Source organism: Hyperolius riggenbachi, chromosome 4 (assembly GCF_040937935.1).
Source record: "Hyperolius riggenbachi isolate aHypRig1 chromosome 4, aHypRig1.pri, whole genome shotgun sequence".
Lineage (NCBI taxonomy): Eukaryota > Metazoa > Chordata > Amphibia > Anura > Hyperoliidae > Hyperolius > Hyperolius riggenbachi.
Genome location: NC_090649.1, coordinates 148,371,501 through 148,395,999, shown reverse-complemented (window position 1 = coordinate 148,395,999; position 24,499 = coordinate 148,371,501). Strand labels below are relative to the sequence as shown.

Here is a 24,499-nt window from a genome sequence, read left to right as displayed (position 1 = left end):
CACAACCATTCAGTTGATGATGCAGGGACCAGGACTGCACAGGCTCAGTGGCCATCGACTCGCTGAGTATGCATAGTAATAGACAACCAGTAGTGCTTTATGTAATATATGCTACATTTATTAATATAGTACAAGCTCCACTGACTGGCAACAGAAAGCAATGCATTTTTAAGTAGAGAACTATATAAAGTGCAGATTAGTGGTCTGTAAATAGTGGAGGAGTCAGCAGCAGCCTGTTAGTTGTGAAAAAAAACTTGAAGAGGATGAACCTCCTCTAGACCATCTTCAAACTAGATAGAAGGCTACAAGCAAAATGGGGAAAAGAGTTACAGGAAGAAAGACCTCCTTCAGACCGTATTCAAGTAAAACAGAAGAATGCAAGCAGCACAGAGAGGAGCTTTCTATTAACAAGAGAAGAACCATAATTCAGTCAAGGCTGCTGATGAAGGCACATGCATGGCAGGTGCCTGAAAAGACACCTATACATCTATTCAAATTAACCTTTCTCAGGTTTAGTGATGAACACAATGAGATTGATTCACAAAGCAGTGTTATACTGTAACGCATGGATGTATGCACTATATTTTACGCGTGTAAATTCTTGATGACATTTTAGTAAATGTCAATGGCACATGATTACATGTGGCATTGGCATGTTTCCAGGTGCATGACATGTTTCCAGGAAGTACAAAACACTTTTTCCATGACTTTTAAAGTGGATATAAACTCAGAACTTCCTCTCTGCTGTAAAAGATTAGGCACAGCATGGTAACCTTTAGGGGGCAAATATGTCTTCATTATAATTTACAGTAGCAAACTAGATTCTGTACCGTGTTATAATTTACAGAAATTCTAAGAAAACCTAACGTTTAAATTGGATTAATTTTCAGGGAGCACAGAAAGCGTTAGGGGGTCCTTTTACACTTAATCAGTTGCTCTCAGTTATAACTGAAGGAAAACGGATTTTCAAAGTAATGCCCATGTTTTCCTATAGCACAGTTCACACTTAATGCGTTTTGACAGAAATCTTCTTCTCAATGCACTACTATGGAAAAAACGCCTACCAATGTGTACTAACGCACACTAACGCATACCAACTGATTAAGTGTAAACGGGGCCTTAGGCTTGGTTGCCACCTGTAGCCGGATCACGTGCGGCCAGTGGGATATGGACAATGTAGTGTCCGTCCTGCTGGTCCGCTGTGATCTGACTGGAGCCCGGGATAGATGCGTTACCCCCCCCCCCCCCCCCTGCTGTGAGTCACAGCTACTGATAAGGCTAATTACGCTCTGATGTAGGTTAAACAAACACACACAACTATTATATGTGGAATGAAAATGTTTTCATTGTGTGCTGTGCAACAGTTTGGGTCTGAGGTTAGGGTTAAAGCTTTTATACACTTGTTACTAGGATTACCTAAAACGATTGTGTACCTTTACCAAAGGTAAGCAGGTGTCTTATGCACACGTTACACCATCAATACACACATTACCTAGGTACCATAGGTTGCGGTAATTGTGTAATGTGCACTGTGTAAACACCGTAACTTCCAGTAAAATTGTTGTGTGCTACCTATGCATGGCAATTTTACTGATGTTTTCTAAAGTGCCCCTAAATCTGAAAAAAAATTATAAATTATTCAAGGAAATCTGAAATGAAAATAAACTTATGATATAATGAATTGTATGTGTAGTACAGCTAAGAAATAGAACATATTGTGTTAAGAAACTTTACTTGCTATCTATGCAAAAGAGCTTCTCTGAGCTCTCTGACTCAATTTGGGTCCGAGACAGTTCTATTTTCGGAAGCACTTATACATCAAAGAAACAGTAAGAGGCAGCTTTGGATAAGGTTTTACTGCAGGGGCATTTAAAGGGTCATTAGCTCTTCTCAGTTTCATAGTTTAAAATACAGTGTGTGGTTTGTCACTGCAAATATGACAGCATGATGCAATGTTATAAAAAAAAGCTACACAACTGAAAATAAAAATATGAGACTATTTTCTTTGCTACTAATGTTCTATTAATTATCTGTATTACACATACAGTTCGTTATATCATAAGTTTTTTTTTCACTTCAGTGTCACTTTAACATTTTTCTTATTGAATACCTTGCCCAGCTATACATCATAAAGTTTTCCTTTAAATCCTACTCCTGCTAACAGCCAGAATGTGGAGGAGTGCGTTCCATGTGGGTTCTTTCACAGATAATACATAAATAGACTCTACCTTTCGCTGAAGACGTAGAATCTGTAGGTTTTGTATTTATTTATGTTTTGTCAGTATGGTTTACACTATCATGTGGCACCGTTTCTCATAGAAATCAGTTGCTGTAATTGTAGACCTTTGAAATGGAACAGTTTCTTTTTTTAATAATTCCTAATGGAAGCAAACGGTGGAACCATTCACACTCTATTAGATTGTAACTTGCTATATTTGTCAAACTAATGTTTCAGTCAAGGATAAATTCCGCTGCTAAGAACAAAACAATTGCCATAAGGGTACATTTTCTAAAGCCCTCATATATTTCCAGCTTTTTCCAGTGACAGGCAACTTAACACACTCTTTCTTACTTTCCGTGTCATTATTTGTAATTATTCTACTACTAATATTTGCTGCATTATTAATGAGGCTGCTAGGAATAATATACAGCTGACTATAATTTGGTAGCTGAGGGGCATATGCTTTTCATAAACGATGTAATTAGAAATATTTCCAATCTGCAAATGAACCATTACCCTTACAGAATGATTAAATGGCAGCAAAAGTAATTTTTCATCACACTCTAGTTTATCAGTTCTATCTAGACAACCCATTATTAATCCTCTAGTGCACTGTGTATCAGCTGCTGGTCTCAAGAAACCCGATATAACCACTGTATACATGGTTAACAATGCAAAGAGCCTTTTTAAAAACAAAAGAAAATCAAAATATACAGTACTGTATGCATGATTAATAATACCAGCAGCCTTATTTAGGTTAAAGTGAACCTCCAGACTAAAAATCTACTCTGCAGCACTGAAAAGGCTTGGTGTTTCTTTAACAGTTTCACAGCATCAGAACTTTGTTTTTCTTGCCCAAGCCTCATTATTAGCTGCACAGAAGCTAAGCACCGCCCCATCAAAGAAATCTGCCTCTGCATTTTTTCCCTGATGCTGTGCAAAGCATGATGGGATTTCAGATGTTGTTGTTCTCGTTACTTAGCGCACGCAGGAGGGTGATCAGGACACAGGACAGTTGGAACTGTGTCTCATGCTCCCTGTCAAACATTTGCCTGTTCTTTTAAAACAGGGTGGGTAAGAGATAATATTACCTATATATTTTAATTAACATAACTAATGCAACTTAATGACAGTATGTTTGTTTAGGCTGACGTTCCTCTTTAACAATAGCAGTGAAGAAATAAGATATTAGATGCTACTTAAACAAAAAAAAACATATGCTGAGGTGATTAAGGAATCTAGTGTGCATAGAAAAGTCCCCATGCCAGATCTTTAGTGACATCCAAAGCCAGACTTACCCCAAGCACATTGTTCTCTTACCCCGCCTACCAGAAGCTGTCATCATCCCTACTCCATAGCAACACATTTATTGCTATCCTGCCGTCTGAAACAGAAGTTTTCCTTCTTAAAACAGAAGGTATTTGCAAAGGTGTAGCTAAGGGGGGGGGGGGGGGGCAAGGGGGGACATCTGGGGGGTGCTGGATCAGACCACACTATCCCCCAATACCTCCAGGTCCCTGCAGCACATTTGAAAGAATAAAGTAGGGGCATATCTTGTCCCCTGCTCTATTCTGCTCTCTGCCAACTCTCAATCTACTCCCCCATCTACATAGTAATAGGCTATGTGTGTGCCACAGGAGTTCCCAGACGTCGCAAAAACTGTATTTGTCACCGGATGCTGAAAAACCTAGCTATGCCTATTTGGGATTATTCAGGTTGGAGTACGCATATGATGTCTCCCACAATGCATTACTGATGAATATGCAAATCATCCCTTTGTTGTAAGCTAACTACACCTCCAGATCCACTGGAATGCAATGAAGTGTCAGTTTGTTAATTGTACAGAGCCACAATAATCCAACACGCATACAGATAGTTTCAGACTGGTTAGGCCTATTTAGTGCATGGCATGGATTAATGTAGCGGTATGGAGTAGACCCAAGCTCATGGTGAACCAGAACTCCTAGGGGTATGTAAGGGGCTGAAAAGGACCAAAAAGCACTCTCACTAAAATGCTACGCAAAACAGAAGTTTCCCTTCTTAAAACAGAATGTCTGCCTAGCACACAGCCCTAAACTATCACCTGGGGGATCAAGTCCCAATTTCTGTGGGCCACAGTGTATCCAAGGCCCAGCTGTTTTGAGTCAGGAAAACAATGTCAAATATGATGTGATTTTTAGAATTTGCAGAAAGCAAAATGAAAACTTACATGAACTTAAAGTAACACTTTCTACAGCTCTCCAGCAAGGCTAGATGGCATTGGACATTACTAAACCAATGTTATTTAACCACTTGCCAACCTCATAACGCGCGTCGGCAAAATGACAGCTGCAGGACCAGCGACGCAGATATGCGTCATAGTCGCACGAGCGGCTGCTTCCTGTCAATTCACGTCGGGGGGCTCCGTGAATAGCCTGCGGGCCGCCGATCGCAGCGAAAACAGTGCTGGTCCTTAAGGGGGAGGGGGGGGGGGGTAAAGGCTGGGTCATCAAGTGGTTAAGTATGTAGAATATAGCAGACCTGAGATCAAGTGGAGAAGATTTTAGCTTAGAATTACTTTAAATGAGACATTACATTAGCATGCATCTGCTACTTTAAATGAGACATTACATTAGCATGCATCTGCTGGTACAATAATGATGGCATTCAGTGTCGGACTGGGAGGTGGAAAAACGGAGGAAATCCACCTGCTGGCCAAGCAGCAGAAACCCTGTGTTATCACTCCCAATACAAACCTGCAGAAAGTCTTCACTGTGAGCAGCAACACCTTAATACTGCTGCTTGACCAGCAAATGGATTTCCTCAGCTTTTCCAGCTCCCAGTCCAACACTGATGGCATTTGACCTAGTGTTCCATGTGCCGCGTTGCAAAAAAAAAAACTAAAACCAACAACAGTATATCAATTTTACATGAGAAATATGGAATATGAGAATATGATGTACTTTGTACAATGTGCTCATCGTTAGAAGTGAGTAAGGCAATTGCTGTTGAAACCATTCCCAGATTTTCATGCACATTTTTTTATTTTATTTTTTATTTTTATTTTTTTGGTTAGGGTTCAATTGAAATTCTGTCTACATTTGTTAACGGTTTTGTAAAATAGCTTGAGACTTGATAAACGTTTAAAGCAAAAGGGAGCAGTTCCTTTCCAGTTTGAAGTTGGAAGACTTTGATAAATAACCCCCTTTGTCTTTTTTGTGTTCATAGAATGAGTGGCATCTTCTTGGCAGAATCCTGTCTTCAGGGACAAACAGCTTCTAATCTTGCCAAATGACATTGATGAATCCCTTTATACTGCTTGCCAGTTCTTTTGGGTAAGAAGTCTCTTTTTATAACAAATGGAATAAAAAATTAAACTTCTGTTGCATCTGAATTAAATGTGATTGCGTAAAATGATGTCTTAATTGTGTCTAAAAGGCAAACACTAACAGAACGCAGAGAAAACATTAATCATAAGGACTATTCCTTCAGTAAGTTACAAGTTCATACTGTTTACTTTCTCTACTTCATTTTACTACTTATCCATAATTTATGCATTCACTTTGGGTATGAAGTAAATTTAGTTAAATTGATGTAAGTAAAACAAATGCATCCTTTTTTATTCAAATCCAATAACAAACATAAGATACTAAATTGTTGCGCTTTTTATGTGCTCTGATTATTTTCTAACCTTATCTGTATACAGTAGAATCACTTTATAGTAAACGCCAAGGGACCAGGCAAAGTCATTTACTATATCTGAAGTTTACTATATCAGGAATTGTCATACTCACATACATAAAGTATATCATACTACTGTGTCTTAAAGGGAATCTTAATTGATTGAAAAAAGATTTTAACTTACCTGGGGCTTCTACTGGCCCCCGGCAGACATACCGTGCGCACGCCGGGACAAACCGATCCTCCAGTCCCCGCGCAGCGAGCTACTTTTGTTTTCACCTTTTTATCAGTCGGTGGGCCACTGCGCCTGCACGGCCCTGGTCACACGCGTCCTCACTCATGTCGCCGTCCTGCGCGTGCATAGTACACGATTTTCTCACACTGCGCACGCAGTGACGGCAGCGTGAGTAAGGACTGGGTTATGCAGGCGCAGTGGCCCACTAACTGATCAGTCTGTGAAAACGAAACTAGCTCGCTGCAGGGGACCGAAGGATCGTTTTGTCAAGGCACAGGCGCAGGACGTCTACAGGGGGTCGGTAGAAGCGCCAGGTAAGTTGAACTCTTTTTTTTTTCAGTCAGATAAAGTTCCCTTTATTTCAGTTAATAATTGGGGGTCTTTTCTTCTTTTCATTGCTTCAGCGAAAGAGCACAGACCACGTCTTTACTAGATCAAAATGCACAGTGCTCAATATGCATGGCACTTTGCCGCCCGGTCTCTTTGGCAAAGGGTAGCAATTCGGAGAAAGAAGTAATTTGGGGTCTGGCTGGCAATCAATGGCAATTGCTTATTGGAACAAGGGTGCTTTTCATGATTGGTCATCCTCCACTGACATATCACCAGTAAAATCCCCAAGAGAGCTAAAAAGACTAATAATTCATCCTACAAGCATATCTCAATCTGAACCATATATTGAGCTGGATGGACAACTATTATATCTCCTTAGTCCATTTAACAAATGTTTTTTTCAGTTTGGGACAGATTAAATATTAAAACAAATATTTTGCAACATCAAATACATTAGTGGGAAAAATAAAATAGAGCTTGTTTAAAAATAATTGTGTCCATTCAATATATGACAACCTGCCTGTTTGCTGTTTTATTATATCTGTCACTCATTCAATTTACTCTTATAGTTCATTTTCAGTTTACATATGGTCACTTTAGTTGTTTTGAGAAAGGGTTAACGGTTTCCACTGGCTACATACTGTATGCGTGTTAGTTCACAAATGCCCATCTACTGCAACAGACCCTTGTGAAAGATCCATTACTAAATGCTATTACAACATCTGTCCATTTGGCATATTAATGGAACAGTTGTATGTCATTGTGTTTTGGCACAGTCAATGTCTCATCTGAAACGGATCTGTTTTACATTCATTGGAAATGTTCTGCAGTCTTGCTACATAGTGATACTGACAGTACACTTGTACATTATGCTAATGCTTGAAAACCAGTTCATGCTTTTCGACTGTAAAGGTGATAAACAGAATATGCCCAACCCTACAATAGAAACATGTTGTTCTGGGTTTATTTTAAAATGCTCTCTTTGCAGCTTCATGAACATACATTATATCACTGTGATTGAACTATACTTTTAGCAGTCCTAACTTAATCTGCTGTGACTCAGGTGTGTTAACGTTTTAAAATCAATGGGAACCTTTAAAAAAAAAAAAGAAGCCAGAGACTTACCTAGGGAGAAGAAAGACTCTGGTTACTATAGAGCCTTCCCTCTCCTGTCCCAGTGCCCGTTTCAGCGCTGGCTTCCTGGTAGAAGTATTTGACTAAATTAGTCAAATACTGCTCTCTACACTGCAGAAGGGAGGCTTCAGAAGTCTGAGTGCGCAAGAGAGGGTGCTCGCGCGTGTGAACTATGGTACCGCCTTTCTACGGTAGGACTCGGCTCCCAAAGACTTCCAAAGTCCCCCGTGGCAGGAAGTTTAAATGCAGGAGCTGCCACCACAACGAAGGCACCGGGAGGGTAGGGCCTTCCTTCTCCTTAGGTAAGTATCTGGTTTCTTTTTTTTTAAACAGACTCCCATTAGCTTTAATCTAGTTGCAGACTATTTTTTTACATTAAGGCCACTTTTTACACTTGCAAGCTAAACCTATTTTGACACGAGGGGCTGCAAAAGCAATGATAGTCTATGGAGACTTTTACACCTATTGTAGTCCCTTGCGGTGAGCCAGAAGTATTCAAGCCGATACAAGGGCACAGGGGCAAAGCAATAGGGGTGCAGAGGTTGCGACCACATTGGGGCCCTTGGGCCAGAGGGGCCCGAAGGGCCCTCCCTCAACTACAATATTAGCTCTCTACTGGTCCTGTGCTCAAATCACTTCTATAGATATTTTGATTAGTGGTAATCAGTAACAAACTGTTCCCCATCCCCTTCTTGCAGCTCTGACACTGTAGTTGCCATTGGAAGGTTATGGTGCGCCATATCAATTGTTATGTATAGAGTGCTAGGGGGGCCTCAATGTAAAACTTGCATCAAGGCCCACAGCTTCTTAGCTACGCCACTGCAAGGGCAATAGCACATTACCACAAGCACCACACTTTCACACATGGTGCATCTTGGTGCACATGCATGGACCAACAGGAATCCCAGTGAATCCCAGTGTGTACTTCCTGTCCCTGAGTGAGGGGCAGTGCTATGCATATGACCCTGTCAGTGCACTTGCAGTGAGATGCTGCAGGATCATTGCATCCCCACCACAACGCAAAAAATAAGTGCCTGAAATACACCTGAAAGTAAGAAGGATGTGGAGACTGCTATACTTATTACCTTTTTAATCAATACCAATTGCCTGGCATCCTGCTGATCTTTCATGCATCTGTAGTATCTGAATCACACACCTCAAACAATCATGCAGCAAATCCAGTCAAACTTGCATGCTTGTTCAGGGTCCATAGCTATAAGTATTGTAAGCAGAGATTAAGCAGGCCAGCCGGGCAACTGGTATTGCTTAACTATTTTTGCCTTTTGGATGTGACTTTCATGTCCAAAAGACTGCTGTGCGCGTTTGCGTGCTCCCGCGCATGCCAGCGTGCTCCCGTGCCGCCCCCCGCTAGCCCGGAGATCAATGAATGAAAACATTGTTCCCATTCATCATAGAAAAACCGACGGCTTCTTTTCAGAGGCCGCAGTCTTTCTGAAAAAAAAAAATCACATCCTCCTTGTAGTTCCTGTGAGCGAGCACGGCATAGAAAAACTAAAACTCACTGTGGCCAAATAGTAAAACTACATGCACATACATTTTTAATACAAAAAGACACAATAAATTACATTCAAAATTAACTGTTTACCTCCCACACCCAAACAATACCCAAATACAATTTTTGACAAAAAAAATAATAATAAAAAAATTACAATTAAAAAAACAAAAACATAAATAGTTACCTAAGGGTCTGAACTTTTTTAACCCCCTTGGCATTATGATTCTTTCTGGATTTTAGGATCTAAAAGCGATGCCATTTTTTTTTTGCACCCTTTCGGACCCTAAAACCTTGAAAAAATCATGCTGTCAGGGAGATCTGCAGCAGTTCTTCAATCACTCACCTCCCTGGCTCCAGTGCTGCAGTTAGACCTCCATCCTCCAGGTGGCGCTGCAAATCTAAAGTGAAATCTCACCAACAGGAAGCAGAGCCCCTGAGGAGAGGAAGAAGATTGCCAGCCGACGTCGGGATCCTGGTAGGTATGTAGAAACGTTCCTGCTGCGCGCATTGATCTGCATACAGCCTCTGGCGGCTACCCCAAGCAGAGGTCGGGATCACCGCTCTTAGCTGAGGTTTTCCGCCCCGACCCTAGCTCGGGATAGCCGCCAAGGAGGTTAATATGCATGTGAAGAGGGTATACAACTAATATTTTTTAAATTATAAGCTTGTAAATAGTGATGGACACAAAACTATAAAAATGCACCTTTATTTCCAAATAAAATATTGGTTCCATACATTGTGATAGGGACATAATGTAAATAGTGTAATAACCGGGACAAATGGGCAAATAAAATACGTGGGTTTTAATTATGGTAGCATGTATTATTTCAAAGCTATAATGGCTGAAATCTGAGAAATAATGATTTTTTTTCCATTTTTTTCTTAATATTCCTGTTAAAATGCATTTACAAAAAAATAATTCTTAGCAAAATGTACCACCCAAAGAAAGCCTAATTGATGGCGGAAAAACAAGACATAGATCAATTTATTGTGATAAGTAGTGACAAAGTTATTTGCGAATGGATGTAAGGTGAAAATTGCTTGGATGCATAAGGTGAAAAACGACTGAAGGCTGAAGTGGTTAAAGTGACACTGAAGTGGAAAAAAAATTATGATATAATGAATTGTATGTGTAATATGGATAATAAATAGAACATTAGAAGCAAAGAAAATAGTCTAATATTTTTATTTCCAATTATATAGTTTTTTTTAAAACATTGCACCATCCTCTAATATTTGCAATTTACACACTACATTCAGCATTCTAAATTATTTCACAGAGCAGGCTAATCAACAGTGGCAGACACTTGAGATAATAAGCTTCAGAAGACAGAGCTCTCTGTGACTTTGAAAGTTGTGGAACTCAGATAAGCTCAGATAAGCTCTTTTGCATAGATACATGCATTTCTTAACTCTTCCTGTACTGAAGACAATATTAGACTCATATCTCTACTGTTAATGTTTTATTTCTTAGTTGTACTACGTATACAAATCAATTTATCATAAGTTTATTTTCACTTCAGATTTCCTTTAAATACAGTGACCAGATTTTTGAGGGCCCAACCTGGGACGGGGTGGGTTTGTGCAGCACGTAAAAAAATAGGCGTGGCCTTAACATGGTGGGGCAGGGCTAACTAATGTGACAGAGCTAACTAACGTAACTACGGAAACTCTCATTCAGTGGGCCAGAGTTACCAAAATGCCAACAATAACCTTAAAGTACCAAATACAGCCATTATGACCATCAAATAATAAATGTAGCAACCATTAACTCCGACACATGACATGCAAAAAATGTTTCCTCTAACACTTAAAAAGCAACAACCACTACCTAAGACACTTGATATACAACCCCCATTACCTCCGACACTTGTAATGCAACAAACTCTACCTCCGACACTTGAAATGTAACCACCGCTACCATCGACACTTGAAATGCAACCACCGCTACCTCCGACACTTGAAATGCAACCACCGCTACCTCCGACACTTGAAATGCAACCACCGCTACCTACGACACTTGAAATGCAACCACCGCTACCTCCGACACTTGAAATGCATCCACCGCTACCTCCGACACTTGAAATGCAACCACCGCTACCTTCGACACTTGAAATGCAGCAAACAGGAATGCAATAAACATTACCTCCCACACATTAAAATGCAGTAAATGTTACAACCCACACAATAAAATGCAGTAAACATTAAATGTAGCAAATGGTATCTCTGACACATGTGAAAAACAAGTTGCCCCACATATATTAAATGCAGCATATGCTACCTCAGACTTAAATGCATTAAAGGAGGTTTCACTTCCCACTGGGTGCTGGTAGGGTGGGATAGAACTGCTTAGTGGGATGGGAGGGTGACACTGGGTGAGAAGGAAGGTGACAATGGGGGGTGGGAGGAGGGTGACAGTGGGGGTAGAGGAGGTGACAGGGGCAGGAGAGGAGCGTGATAGTGGGGGGGGGGGGAGAGGAGGGTGACAGTGGGGGTAGAAGGAGGGTGACGGTGGGGGTAGAGGAGGGTGACAGTGGGCAGGAGAGGAGGGTGACAGTGGGAGGGGGGAGAGGAGGGTGACAGTGGGGGCAGAGGAGGTTGACAGTGGGTAGGGGAGGAAGGTGACAGTGGGTGGTAGAGGAGGGTGACAGTGGGCAGGAGAGGAGGGTGACAGTGGGCAGGAGAGGAGGGTGACAGTGGGGGGGGGGGGGAGAGGAGGGTGACAGTGTGGGGAGAAGGAGAGTGACAGTGTGGGGAGAAGGAGGGTGACAGTGTGGGAGAAGAAGCAGGGTGACAGTGTGGGGGGAGAAGGAGGGTGACAGTGTGGGGGTAGAGGAAGGTGACAGTAGGAAGAAGGAGGGCAACAGTAGGGAGGAGAGGAGGGTGACAGTGGGGGGAGGAGAGGAGGGTGATGTGGCTTACCAGATATAGCAGCTGGGGATCTCCTGCAATGAGCAGCAGCAGCACATGGCTGAGAGAAGAGCAGCTTCTTTCTCCTCATGCTGAGATCGGGGGGCGGCCAGGCGCGCAGTATAACTTTATGGGCGGAACGGAGGGAGGATGAATCGGATGGCGGAGGAGTCCGCATTGGAAGAGGAGGGAGGAGAAGAAGGGAGGGCCGCATTGGAAAAGGAAGGAGGAGAGGCCGAGGCACATACCACAATGACGGAGGAGGAGTAGGCAGCGCCATTGATGACCAGACGTCCTGCGGCTGGGAAGTCCGCTGGCCAACCTGGGACGTTTCCTGGGACATATTCCAGGCTGGGACAGGGGACCTGAAATGCGGGACGCGTCCCGGGTAAAGCGGGACGTCTGGTCACCATACTTTAAAGGATTTCTGAGGTGAGAAATTGAATCTATCTTTACTTACCTGGGGCTTCTTCCAGCCCCTAGAAGTCATTTGCGTCCCTGGCTCAGCTCTGGTCTTCTCCGGGGTCCCGCTGGCAGGCTTTAAGTATCTCTGACTCCCGATGGGGGGAGATTTAATTGCTTACCTCGATTATCCTTTAAAAGGAAATAAATATGGCAGCCTCAATATCCATCTTTCTTCAGTTGTCCTTTAAGTATCATTAGTTAGTTATCAATTGTATTAGGGATGGATTGGAGAACTTTTATGCACAGTTATGGCACACTGATAGTGACCACACATGTTAAAGCGGACCCAAACCAAACTTTTTTTTTAAATTCAAAATATTTAGTTGCACCACTCATACACATACAAAGATAAATAAACACTCCATCAAGCCTATGAGAATTTCAGTGCATGCTTTTCACCCTTTTCATAACTAGGGTTATACAGGTGGCAGCCATTACTTCTGAGCTTAGCAGAAGGTTTTAGATCATGGGTTTGTTATCAGCTACCCTCCCTCACAGGGTCATTGTCTATGTGAAATCTCACACAAGCTGAGATCACCTCCCCTGTGACATCATCAGTAGCAGCCTGTGTTCTGTTTTTGTATCTCCTCCACCAGTCTGCTGCATTCTGTCCCTCCAATAAATGTAAAATATTTTATATTTGTCATCATGCAGCTGAAAAAAAGGCTGCTATCTATTTTTACAATATAGAAAATAGATTTTATTTCTGAAATCTTGTATTTTTAATTTAAGTCCACTTTAAGGGATAGTGGCCGTAAGGTGACCTACATCTGTGAATGCTTGACAGACAATTGCTTTCAACAAGTTGTATTACTTTAGCAGAGTTTGGTGTTGAATGCAGAGACAGATAATCCACACAACAACCAGGCAAACAACATTTTTAAAGAAAAGTCCGATATAGACATAATTCTCTCACTGCAATCTTCCTGTAGATAAGCTTACTGCTACAGTGTGGGTTTTATTAAAAAGTAAATGAAATAAGAAACTTGAACCATACCATATTTAATGTGCTGCATTTTCTTGCCAACACAGTTTTGATGTAGATCTAGGCATCTTTCAAAACACATACAGTATGTGTCAACTATAGAGGCATACGGTGTCTACATGCTAAAAATAGACTGAAACCATACAAATCATCTGAATTGCATTCAAATGCTGCTATAGCATTTCAGCATAGGACTACTTAGAAGTGAACAGTAAATGCATTGATCACACTATACCTTGATTTAGAAAGTCAGAGCTGTAATATTTCATGTACTATAATTAGGTAACTGTTCTAATATTTCCTGATAGGATGAGGACATGAGGAAGGGCACATGAACATTGCAGCAGAGGGGAAGCCAGCCTGTACTGCCAGTCTGCCACATATGAAATATGGTGCTCCTCTCTATTTGCTTACAGTCTCTGGTGAGTAAATAGCTATTATAAGGTGATCATTTACGTTTATCAGGCCTCATAGTGTTTTTGCACACCAGCGTCTCTGCTGTCTGTATTTTGTGGCAAGCATTCAGTCTCTCAAAGCCTCCTATCTTATATGCTATTTATTGCTACCGTGGGTGAGAGCCTGCCGAGCTGGAGGGGGTAGCAGCCAGAAAGGGGGGCAGTGGGCACAGCGGTGGGTAGAGGTGTCAGACCCCTCTCCCTCACCTGGCTCCCCCTGTCCACTCTCCCCCTCCAGCTATGTGCGCAGCGTGAATGTCAGCAATGGGCAGGTAAATAATTACTCACCTCTTCCTTCCATGTTCCAACTGATGTGTATCACCGCTCGTCACTTCCTGCAATGCCACCCACTGTACTTGCGCAAGTACACGCTGACACATGCTGCGCTCAAAGATGGAGGGGGAGAGTGGATGAGGGACCCAGGTAAGGGAGGGGGGTCTGACCCCCCTCCCCATCGCTGTGCCCACTGCCCCCCTTCCTGGCTGCTACCCCCTCCAGACTCAGGGTCGGATCTAGACCAAGTTGCGCCTGGGGCAAGGTCAGGTTTTGGCACCTAAAGGTCAGGTTTTGGTGCCTAAAGGTCAGGCTTTGGCACCTAAACTGCCATTCCCATCCAGATTTTGCCGCCTTTTTAAGAATTCAACAAACTGCGCCTGGGGCAAGAGACCCACCTGGCCCCTAGATCCGTCCCTGTCCAGACTACCTATGGGGGGGGCATCTCCACAAGTTTGCCTCAGGCGGCAAAAAGTCTAGAGCCGGCCCTGTAGGCAAGGGAGGTGGGTCCACGCACCAGAATTCAGGTGATGCAGAGTATTCGGGACGGGTTCGAGGGACAAGGCAGCGAAGGAAAATACAACTTTTTTTTACAGCAAGGCTGCTATATTTTAATATTAGCTTGGAGTTCCGCTTTAAGGCCATGTTATAAAAAAAAAATCACTAAAGCTAAGTTTCCAATGCAGTGACTGCAGCATAAAATCGCATCACACTTATGAATTGCTGTGCCGTGCACAGCTGGAGGGGTTCAAAACCCCCTCGCATCACAGCTGTGCTGGCATAGCGTCTTGCAAGAACCATGCTGTGTACAGGGGAAATATAGCCTAGAGTTGATATTAAATTTGATTTTCTCAAATATTATAAAGTCTTTTCCCCATTTTTTTTCATGTTCCCCCTATGGGTGAGCTCTGATTTTCTCCAAAGTCATTTGCACATAGTAATTTTCATGATTTTTTTTTTTTTATAACTTGGCCTTCGTGAAAATCTAATTCGATTTTTCATCAAAATATTTTTCTCATCCCATTTGACTTTAGTGTATTTTCACATGCGTTTCCATATATATTTGCGCATATTATAATTTGTCCAAAAATGTGTTTTCTGTTGCACATAGGCTTCAATGCATTAGACATCAATGTGTCTTCTCATTACTCTATATTTTTATGAACAGTCTTACCTGTACAAAACTGTATTTTCTCCTGCTCGTATGTTTGCAAGTATTGGGATCTGTGGAAAAATGTAATATTTTTGCAAAAATTATGGCAAAACAAAAATGGCCACGCCACATTTGCTCATCAATAGTTCCCTCTAGTGGCCTTGACAGATGTACTCAGTTTGGTATGGGGGCTTTGCAATTTTACTTGGTGCTATAGATTTCAATGCATAGTTTGCCTCAGAAGAATTATTTATAAATATGCAACAAATAAAGGATTCATTTTAACAGATTCACTCATACCAAACAAAACAGACGTTTGCCTGCTTAAAACAGAAGGTGTTTGCAATTATTCAGGTTGGAGTGAGCATATGATGTCTCCCATGATGCATCACTGCTGAATATGCAGTTCATCCCTTTGTTGTCCCTAAAAGCCAAAACGCACCTACAGAGCCAAACTAATCCAACATGCATACAGACTGTTTTGGATTTGCTGATCATCATCGTCATCAGCACATGGCATGGATTCTGTCATAACAGACACCAAGACCAAGCATATATATATATTTGAATTGCAGTGGGTGCGGCAATGTTCTGCAATTGGAGAATAAATTGCATAGCTGGATTATAATAGAATACAATAAGGTGCATTTATTTCATTAAAATATTTGTACACGATGCTACTGTTCTTTTGTTTATTTTTTGCCCTTTCCGATACATGGGTAAGTGGTCAGATTTCACCCCTTTGACCTGGTTCCCTGGGAGCATGCAGATATCTGGTGGCCCTCTTATTATTATTGGGGCTTCCACCTTTTTTCCATAAGTATATCTGTGGTTCTTCTTGAATACTTGTATTGGTTAAGAATAGGGACCAGGAATATACTCATAAACTGTGGGCAACATTAAGGGGAGGTTAAGGTTGGGCATGAGGAAGGAGGTTTTCATCACAAGAGACTGGTTAGTTAAGTTACGGGGAGAAATTAGGAAGCCACTGGGGAAACTCCTTTGCACACTTTTGACCGTCATTTCTCATATCTTGGTAAAACATTTTGGCCCATATGCAATTCACTTTTTCACCTGAGTTTTCACCTAGGAGATAATTTTTCATCTTTGATTTAAAATAATTTTCCAGCACTTTTCAACTAAAAAAATTATCAAAAAGTAGGTGAGAATGTACTATCAAAATTATATTGAGTATTTTCTTGCTTTCTGATGGCTTAAATTGCATTTTATTGACAAATTTAAAAATATCTCCTAGGAGAAAACTCAGGTGAAAAAGTGAATTGCATATGGCCCTAGGGCCCATATGCAATTCACTTTTTCTCCTGAGTTTTCTCCTAGGTGATATTTTTAAAATTGTCAATAAAATGAATTTCAAGCCACCAGTTAGCAAGAAAACACTCAAAATAATTTTGATAGTGCTTTCTTACATACTTTTTAGTACTTTTTCAGTTACAAAATGCTGAAAATTTATTTTAAAAAGACATTGAAAAGTTATCTCCTTGGAGAAAAATTATGGTGAAAAAGTGAATTGCATATGGCCCTAGATAGCAAGACAATACTCAATATAATTTTGATATCACTTTTTCACCTACTTTTTGGTACTTTTTTAGTTGAAAAGTGCTGGAAAGTTATTTTAATTCGAAAATGAAAAATTATCTCCTAGGAGAAAACTCAGGTGAAAGAGGGAATTGCTTATGGCCCTTTGTGTAGAAAAACTCCAGAGAAAAGTTTATTGAATCAAGGCTCTTATGTCAGGCAGTGCAATTATTTGAAACCTTTGGAGGTGTTACTACCTTATCCAGCTGCATGAAGAATTGCAAGCAATTTCATTCAGGCTAAACAGGCGCATTCTCTTGTCTGTGATGCTTCCAGCCAAGTATGAACATACTCATTCCATCTTGTCTAAAACTGTCATGTAGGCTGTAATTATGTCTAAAGTTGGCCACTAACAGTCCAATTTCTAGAGAAAAATCGTTCGAGCGATCAGAAATTCTGATCGAAAGTGAAATATTGTAATACATCGTTCACTACACCATCAACGAACCAATCTTGGCTTCCTATCTATCACAACCAACAAGAAAATCCAAATTTTGGTTAGACGAAAATTCATTCAGATGACATTTTTTCACTCATTCATAATCGATTGTTTCCACCAATGCAGATTATTTACAACCAATCCGATCAGAATTTCTGATCGCTCGAACGATTTTTCGCTAGAAATTGGACCGTTAGTGGCCACCAGGGGCGTTTCTAGGGTCCCTGGAGATCAGTGGCACCTGTGGGCACCAGGAGGGGAGGTACATTGCGCGCGCCGCGGCAAAAATGGGCGTGGCCATGCGGTGAGTGGGCGTGGCCATGGGTGGGGCCAAATGTACATGAACTTAGCAGCGGTGTAAGCTACGGATAACGGGCCTGCCCATCGAAATATTGGACGGAGCCCCCTGTCCTTTATTTCGATCATTTACAATCAGTATAGGCATAGATCAAAGATGTATACGCACATACAATTTTGATTGGTCAATCACTGACCCCCAATTTCCCACCCCCGTGCAGTAAGTGGGCCAACAGACAATGAATTTTATGAACAGAGCTAAAATTGGCTAATCAAAATTGTATGTGTGTACCAGGCTTTACAGCTAATACTGTACATACTGAAAGTAGCAGGGATCAGCATACAATACAGCTGGTTTACAATCAATAAAGGCACAGAGTAACACCTTACACTGTACACACTGGAGGTAAATCAGCACACAGTGCAAGCACTAGAGAACAGCGTATACTGTACATACTGTAGGCAGCAGAATTCAGCACACTGCAGCTAGCGTGCCAAAAATATGACGATCACGTTGTGTGGCGTGCTTATCGCGCCGCACCAAAAAATGGGTGGGCCATGGACCAGAATATAGGTGTGGTAACGGGTGGAGACAAATTTACATGAACCTAGCAATGGTGGGACATCAGATTAGGACAGTGGTGGCGAACCTTTTGGAGGCCGAGTGCCCAAACTGCAACCCAAAAGTCACTTACCGGTATCTATCGCAAAGTGGCAACAGCAATTTAAACTAAATACTGTACAAATGTTTTAACTCATACATGAACATTATGGAAAATCCAAGTTGAAAATAAACTGTGAAGATAAACAATTTCATCCATCCTACTCCTGAAAAATGTATTCAATTTTTTAGAACCTCCCAGTTTTATTTTCTGTTTTAAAAGGCTAAAAAAGTAGGTTTAATGCTATTGTCTCATATGATAAGGATTCAGCTTTTCCCATAGTCTCGCAGTTAGCAATCATGTGACCCCCAACAAGACATATTCAGCAATCATGAGGCCCCCAACAAATCAGGAGGCCCCCAACAAGACAAATTCAGCAATCATGAGGCCTCCAACAAATCATGAGGCCCCCAACAAGACAAATTCAGCAATCATGAGGCCCCCAACAAGACAAATTCAGCAATCATGAGGCCCCCAACAAATCATGAGGCCCCCAACAAGACAAATTCAGCAATCATGAGGCCCCCAACAAATCATAAGGCTCCCAACAAGACACATTCAGCAGTCATGAGGCACATAAATAGACAGCATTTCACATAAATAGGCAGAATGCCCCCTTAATATGGTAGCCCCCCAAGTTAGGTAGTGAGTGACAGGGACCCCCAGGTTAGCTAGTGAGTGACAGGCGCCTCCAGTTAGGTAGTGAGTGACAGGGACCCCGATAGTGAGTGACAGGGAGCACCTTTAGGTAGTGAGTGAGTGCCAGGGAGCCCCTTTAGGCAGTGAGTGAGTGCCAGGAAGCCCCTTTAGGCAGTGAGTGAGTGCCAGGAAGCCCCTTTAGGCAGTGAGTGAGTGCCAGGGAGCCCCTTTAGGCAGTGAGTGAGTGACAGGAAGCCCCTTTAGGCAGTGAGTGAGTGACAGGAAGCCCCTTTAGGCAGTGAGTGAGTGACAGGGAGCCCCTTTAGGCAGTGAGTGAGTGACAGGGAGCCCCTTTAGGCAGTGAGTGAGTGACAGGGAGCCCCTTTAGGCAGTGAGTGAGTGACAGGGAGCCCCTTTAGGCAGTGAGTGAGTGACAGGGAGCCCCTTTAGGGAGTGAGTGAGTGACAGGGAGGCCCTTTAGGGAGTGAGTGAGTGAGTGACAGGGAGCCCCTTTAGTGAGTGAGTGCGTGCCAGGGAGCCCCTTTAGTGAGTGAGTGCGTGCCAGGGAGCCCCTTTAGTGAGTGAGTGCGTGCCAGGGAGCCCCTTTAGTGAGTGCGTGCCAGGGAGCCCCTTTAGGGAGTGGGTGCGTGCCAGGGAGCCCCTTTAGGGAGTGGGTGCGTGCCAGGGGAGCCCCTTTAGGGAGTGAGTGAGTGCCAGGGGAGCCCCTTTAGGGAGTGAGTGAGTGCCAGGGGAGCCCCTTTAGGGAGTGAGTGCCAGGGGAGCCCCTTTAGGGAGTGAGTGAGTGCCAGGGAGCCCCTTTAGGGAGTGAGTGAGTGACAGGGAGCCCCTTTAGGGAGTGGGTGAGTGACAGGGAGCCCCTTTAGGGAGTGGGTGCGTGCCAGGGAGCCCCTTTAGGGAGTGGGTGCGTGCCAGGGAGCCCCTTTAGGGAGTGGGTGCGTGCCAGGGGAGCCCCTTTAGGGAGTGAGTGAGTGCCAGGGGAGCCCCTTTAGGGAGTGAGTGAGTGCCAGGGGAGCCCCTTTACGGAGTGAGTGAGTGCCAGGGGAGCCCCTTTAGGGAGTGAGTGAGTGCCAGGGGAGCCCCTTTAGGGAGTGAGTGAGTGCCAGGGAGCCCCTTTAGGGAGTGAGTGAGTGACAGGGAGACCCTTTAGGGAGTGAGTGAGTGAGTGACAGGGAGCCCCTTTAGGGAGTGAGTGAGTGACAGGGAGCCCCTTTAGGGAGTGAGTGAGTGCCAGGGAGCCCCTTTAGGGAGTGAGTGAGTGCCAGGGAGCCCCTTTAGGGAGTGAGTGCGTGCCAGGGAGCCCCTTTAGGGAGTGAGTGAGTGACAGGGAGCCCCTTTAGGGAGTGAGTGAGTGACAGGGAGCCCCTTTAGGGAGTGAGTGAGTGACAGGGAGCCCCTTTAGGGAGTGAGTGAGTGACAGGGAGCCCCTTTAGGGAGTGAGTGCGTGCCAGGGAGCCCCTTTAGGGAGTGAGTGAGTGACAGGGAGCCCCTTTAGGGAGTGAGTGAGTGACAGGGAGCCCCTTTAGGGAGTGAGTGAGTGACAGGGAGCCCCTTTAGGGAGTGAGTGACAGGTAGCCCCTTTAGGGAGTGAGTGAGTGACAGGTAGCCCTTTAGGGAGTGAGTGAGTGACAGGTAGCCCCTTTAGGGAGTGAGTGAGTGACAGGGAGCCCCTTTAGGGAGTGAGTGAGTGCCAGGGAGCCCCTTTAGGGAGTGAGTGAGTGCCAGGGAGCCCCTTTAGGGAGTGAGTGAGTTCCAGGGAGCCCCTTTAGTGAGTGAGTGAGTGAGTTAGTGAGTGAGTGACAGGGAGGCCCCCTCTCTAGCCGCCGCCGCTCCCCCCCCTACCTCTCAGCAGACCTCAGGATCAGCGGCGACCCGACCAGATGTACGAGCGGGCGCTGGACGCACCCGCTCGATATGCGGAAGTGATGTCACTTCCGCATATCAGTGCGGGCGCTGGGTCCTAGCGCCCGCACGATTGGTCGCCGGCTCGCCGCCTGATCCTGAGGTCTGAGACGCGGCGGCGGCGGCTGGAGGGAGCCGCTGACAGAGGGGGCAGCGGCGGCCGGGAGATCCGTGGCACCCCAGGAAAGATTGGGGGCACGTGCCCCCCTAAAACAGGGCTAGCGACGCCCCTGGTGGCCACCTTAACACTCATCAGGTCTCATGCATGGACCTCAGATGGGCCTGAGCACTGACTACTGGAGCACAGATTTGAAAGGTAACATTTACAAAAGTTTTTCTTACTCAATGTCAATCCATTGGTACTTCATGGTTAGAAATAACTCCTATATAGCTCTTTTCCACTATGTTCCGTTTTGAGATCATTTACAGATTGCAAAACTTATTGTACAGTCAAACTAATGGAATTGACAGCAATGATTTCCATTAGTGCAATTCGTTTGAAACATGATTTTTTTCCCAAGCACAACCATCGTCCTGCTGCATTTTCAGTGTGGTTGAGCTCCTATACTTTTTTATAGTAGTGGTAGTGGTAGTGTGAATAAGGAACAAACGCAATCGCATCACAGCGTGACTGATCACATTTTTTAGTGCAAAGGAGCCCTAAAAAGAGGCTCTATTAACCTTGGATTGGATACCACCTTTTCTTCTATTTTGTTTTTTACTTACAATTGTTCTCACATCAGAGATCCCACACTCACATTGTTTAGTGAAAGCTTCTGCCTTCTCAAGTATTCAGCTACTATATTTTATGACAGTTTGGTATTCACTGTGCATCCATTCATTGTTTTCATTTTTATATTGTTACAAGTCATGCTGTTTTTCCTATAGAGCATGTAATTTGTTTCTGAAAGCTTCTGATTATTTTGATTTCATATGTATTTGCTTTACCACGAACCTGAAGTGTGGAAAGAATATTGTAAAATAAGGGGTTACAACAAGTGCTTCTCCATACTTTTGATTTAGCTCAATAGGCAGATATAATTTTTCATACTCCCCCTGCAACATGTATCTGTCTGGGACAATAAACCTTACATTGAGAAATGAAAATTGAGGCTGTCATTATTGATTCTGGGGTAAACAGCTGAGTTTTGAAGCATCTGGTTCTGTGAGCTATGGAAGGTGACATTTACAGGTTTGCTTTGGGGCCACCTGCATGGGGTTACAAGTTGTAATCACCACACTTAAAGAAAACCTGAACTGAAAATTAAAAGTCAAAACAAGCAAACACATGTCATACTTGCCTCCTGTGTAGTCTACTCCTCAATCTCTTTCTCCTCTCCAGCATCCTGTTTGACCGCTGTGATCAATGGAATTCTCCTTCCTCCATTTTGAAAATGACCATTACCCCATAACAGCTTCCCAGTCAGCACACTGTTAAACTGTAATACTGCCCACCTGAGCCATAGGGAAACATGGACATTACCTTGATCATCAGTTGTCCTCTCAGCTATAACTGTCATCAACTGATATATTTCAATTCTGACAAAATGTTGTCAGAACTGGAAGAGATCGTTGTGAGAAGAACATAGTGAGCTTCTGAGAGGAACTGACAGCGAGGTAAGTATGTAATATTCATTTACAGGTACACCAAGTGTTTATTTTAAATATTTTGACTCAGTACAGGTTCCCTTTAAAGTGAATGTCAACAAAAAAACCCTAGATACTTACCTATGGAGAGGGAAGGCTCTGGGTCCTATAGAGCCTTCCTGTTCCTCTCACAGTCCCCTCGTTTCAGTGCTGTCACCTACGTTAGAAGTATTCGACCGATTGGTTGAATATTGCTTTGTGCCACGGCAGGAGGCTTCAGAAGTCTTTTGGACCCCAAGTTCTCCCGTAGGTGGGTGGCTCTGTACTGTGCCTGCGCGAGTGCTTACGCAGTATGGAGCCACCCATCTTCGGGAGCACTTACTACAGATTTGCTTTAAATAACAATTCATTTGTAATTTAACATGGCAAAATAGAGTGAAGGGGGAGGATTTAAATATTATTAAAAATGCTTTAACTTGCAACAGTACATTTTACTTTTTTCAAATGACTTATTATTACAAACACGCAATAATGCTGTTGCTGTATTTCTCTTTTGCCCAGTGTACATTCTTCATTGCCAGCTTCCCTCTTTCACATAGCAGTTATTCCCTGGATATTTGTGTGTATAGCTCTGACTCCTGTGTTAGCTTATGAAAATTGTTTTTGCACGTTATCCCAGACTTTCCTAAGCTGCAATATTTGGCCGTGCACGTCGTATTTACTGCCAACTCCATCAAAACATCAAGTGTTTATTCACAGCTTCAAAAATTTGGGTTTCAAACTTCTACGTCTGCTGTCTGTTCCCTTTCATGTATTCTTATTTTCATCTTAAACCATTCATGCTTTTAAATTGCAAATTTCTATTTGGGAGATAAGTGTGTGACTTTCCTCCTATCATCTTAAATAAATATTTCTCCTCCGGAATTGACTTTCCTTTAGAAACTCTTGTGAGTCTGTATCGGCTCTGGATGGTTATTTCGTGGAAAGATCTCATCAAGATACTGCATGGTAGAATAGAATATGTTAGCCTTTGTTCATCGACAGCCATGATCCCAGAGACTCGGGCTAACCAAGATTTATTTGGTATTGTTTTCAGCAACGAGGCTATAAAAATTAAATTACTATATATGGCATCTTCCTGCACTGGATGCTGAACTGCACTTTGGAATTTGTTCTGCCTGCACTTATGAACTCTTAGTGTCGAGTCAAATGATTTGATGTTTACAGCAAATTTGTCTGGTTATTTTTGTTCTTGCAGTCAAAGGCCAAGGTAGAAATAAATTATATTATGCATGCATGTTTACTGTTTTGTGAAGGCCTAATGTCATCCATATCAAAGTCTGTAGCAGGTAGGATGTAGATGCCTCGAAAATAAATACTAGCAATTTGAAAAATGTTTTCACTCTGACAGTAATTTAAATTGGCCTCTTTACTAAGATACGTTACTGTGGCACTTTGGTGTATAAAAGGAAACGAGCCAGAAAATTGATAGAAATGACTCACCTAGATATTGCCGTGATTATGGAGCATATGTATTAGATAAATGACTATTATTTGAGGACACAGGTCTCCTGTTTTTTTTAAAAAACATTCCAGCTAAGGGTTGCTGACACAACAACATATCACAATTTCTGTAACTTCAAGAGCAATACACTAAAAAGAAGATGTTTTCTAGTTTTCTACTTTTTTATACCTATCTGCATTGAAATAAATATATATATTTTTATGAACAATGCATATAGGCTGCATATACCGGTACATAAGGAAAACATGCATCAAAAATGTACTTTATAAATTGAATTTAAGAACTCATTATAAGGACTGTTCACCTATTTGCTTTCTTTGATGTGGCTTTTTTTTGTAGGAAAATGTTTCAGCAGTGCTCAGCTAGATACAAGTGTTCTGGCTTCTATTTATTTTTTTTTAGGAAATCTTCCCCTACCTTCTACTGCAATTGGATGCCTTCATTTGCATAATGAAAACACTGGTTTATTAACCATTCCAATGAAAAAAAAATGAATA

General features: G+C 42.7%; 1 long non-coding RNA gene across 1 annotated transcript; it reads left to right on the top strand.

The window, feature by feature from the left end:
* Positions 1-23,763, top strand: LOC137570550 (uncharacterized). Its single transcript, XR_011031084.1, has 4 exons — positions 1-66; positions 5,429-5,535; positions 13,765-13,878; positions 23,417-23,763. It is a non-coding gene; the product is annotated as an uncharacterized lncRNA (long non-coding RNA).
* The last annotated feature ends 736 nt before the right edge of the window (positions 23,764-24,499 follow it).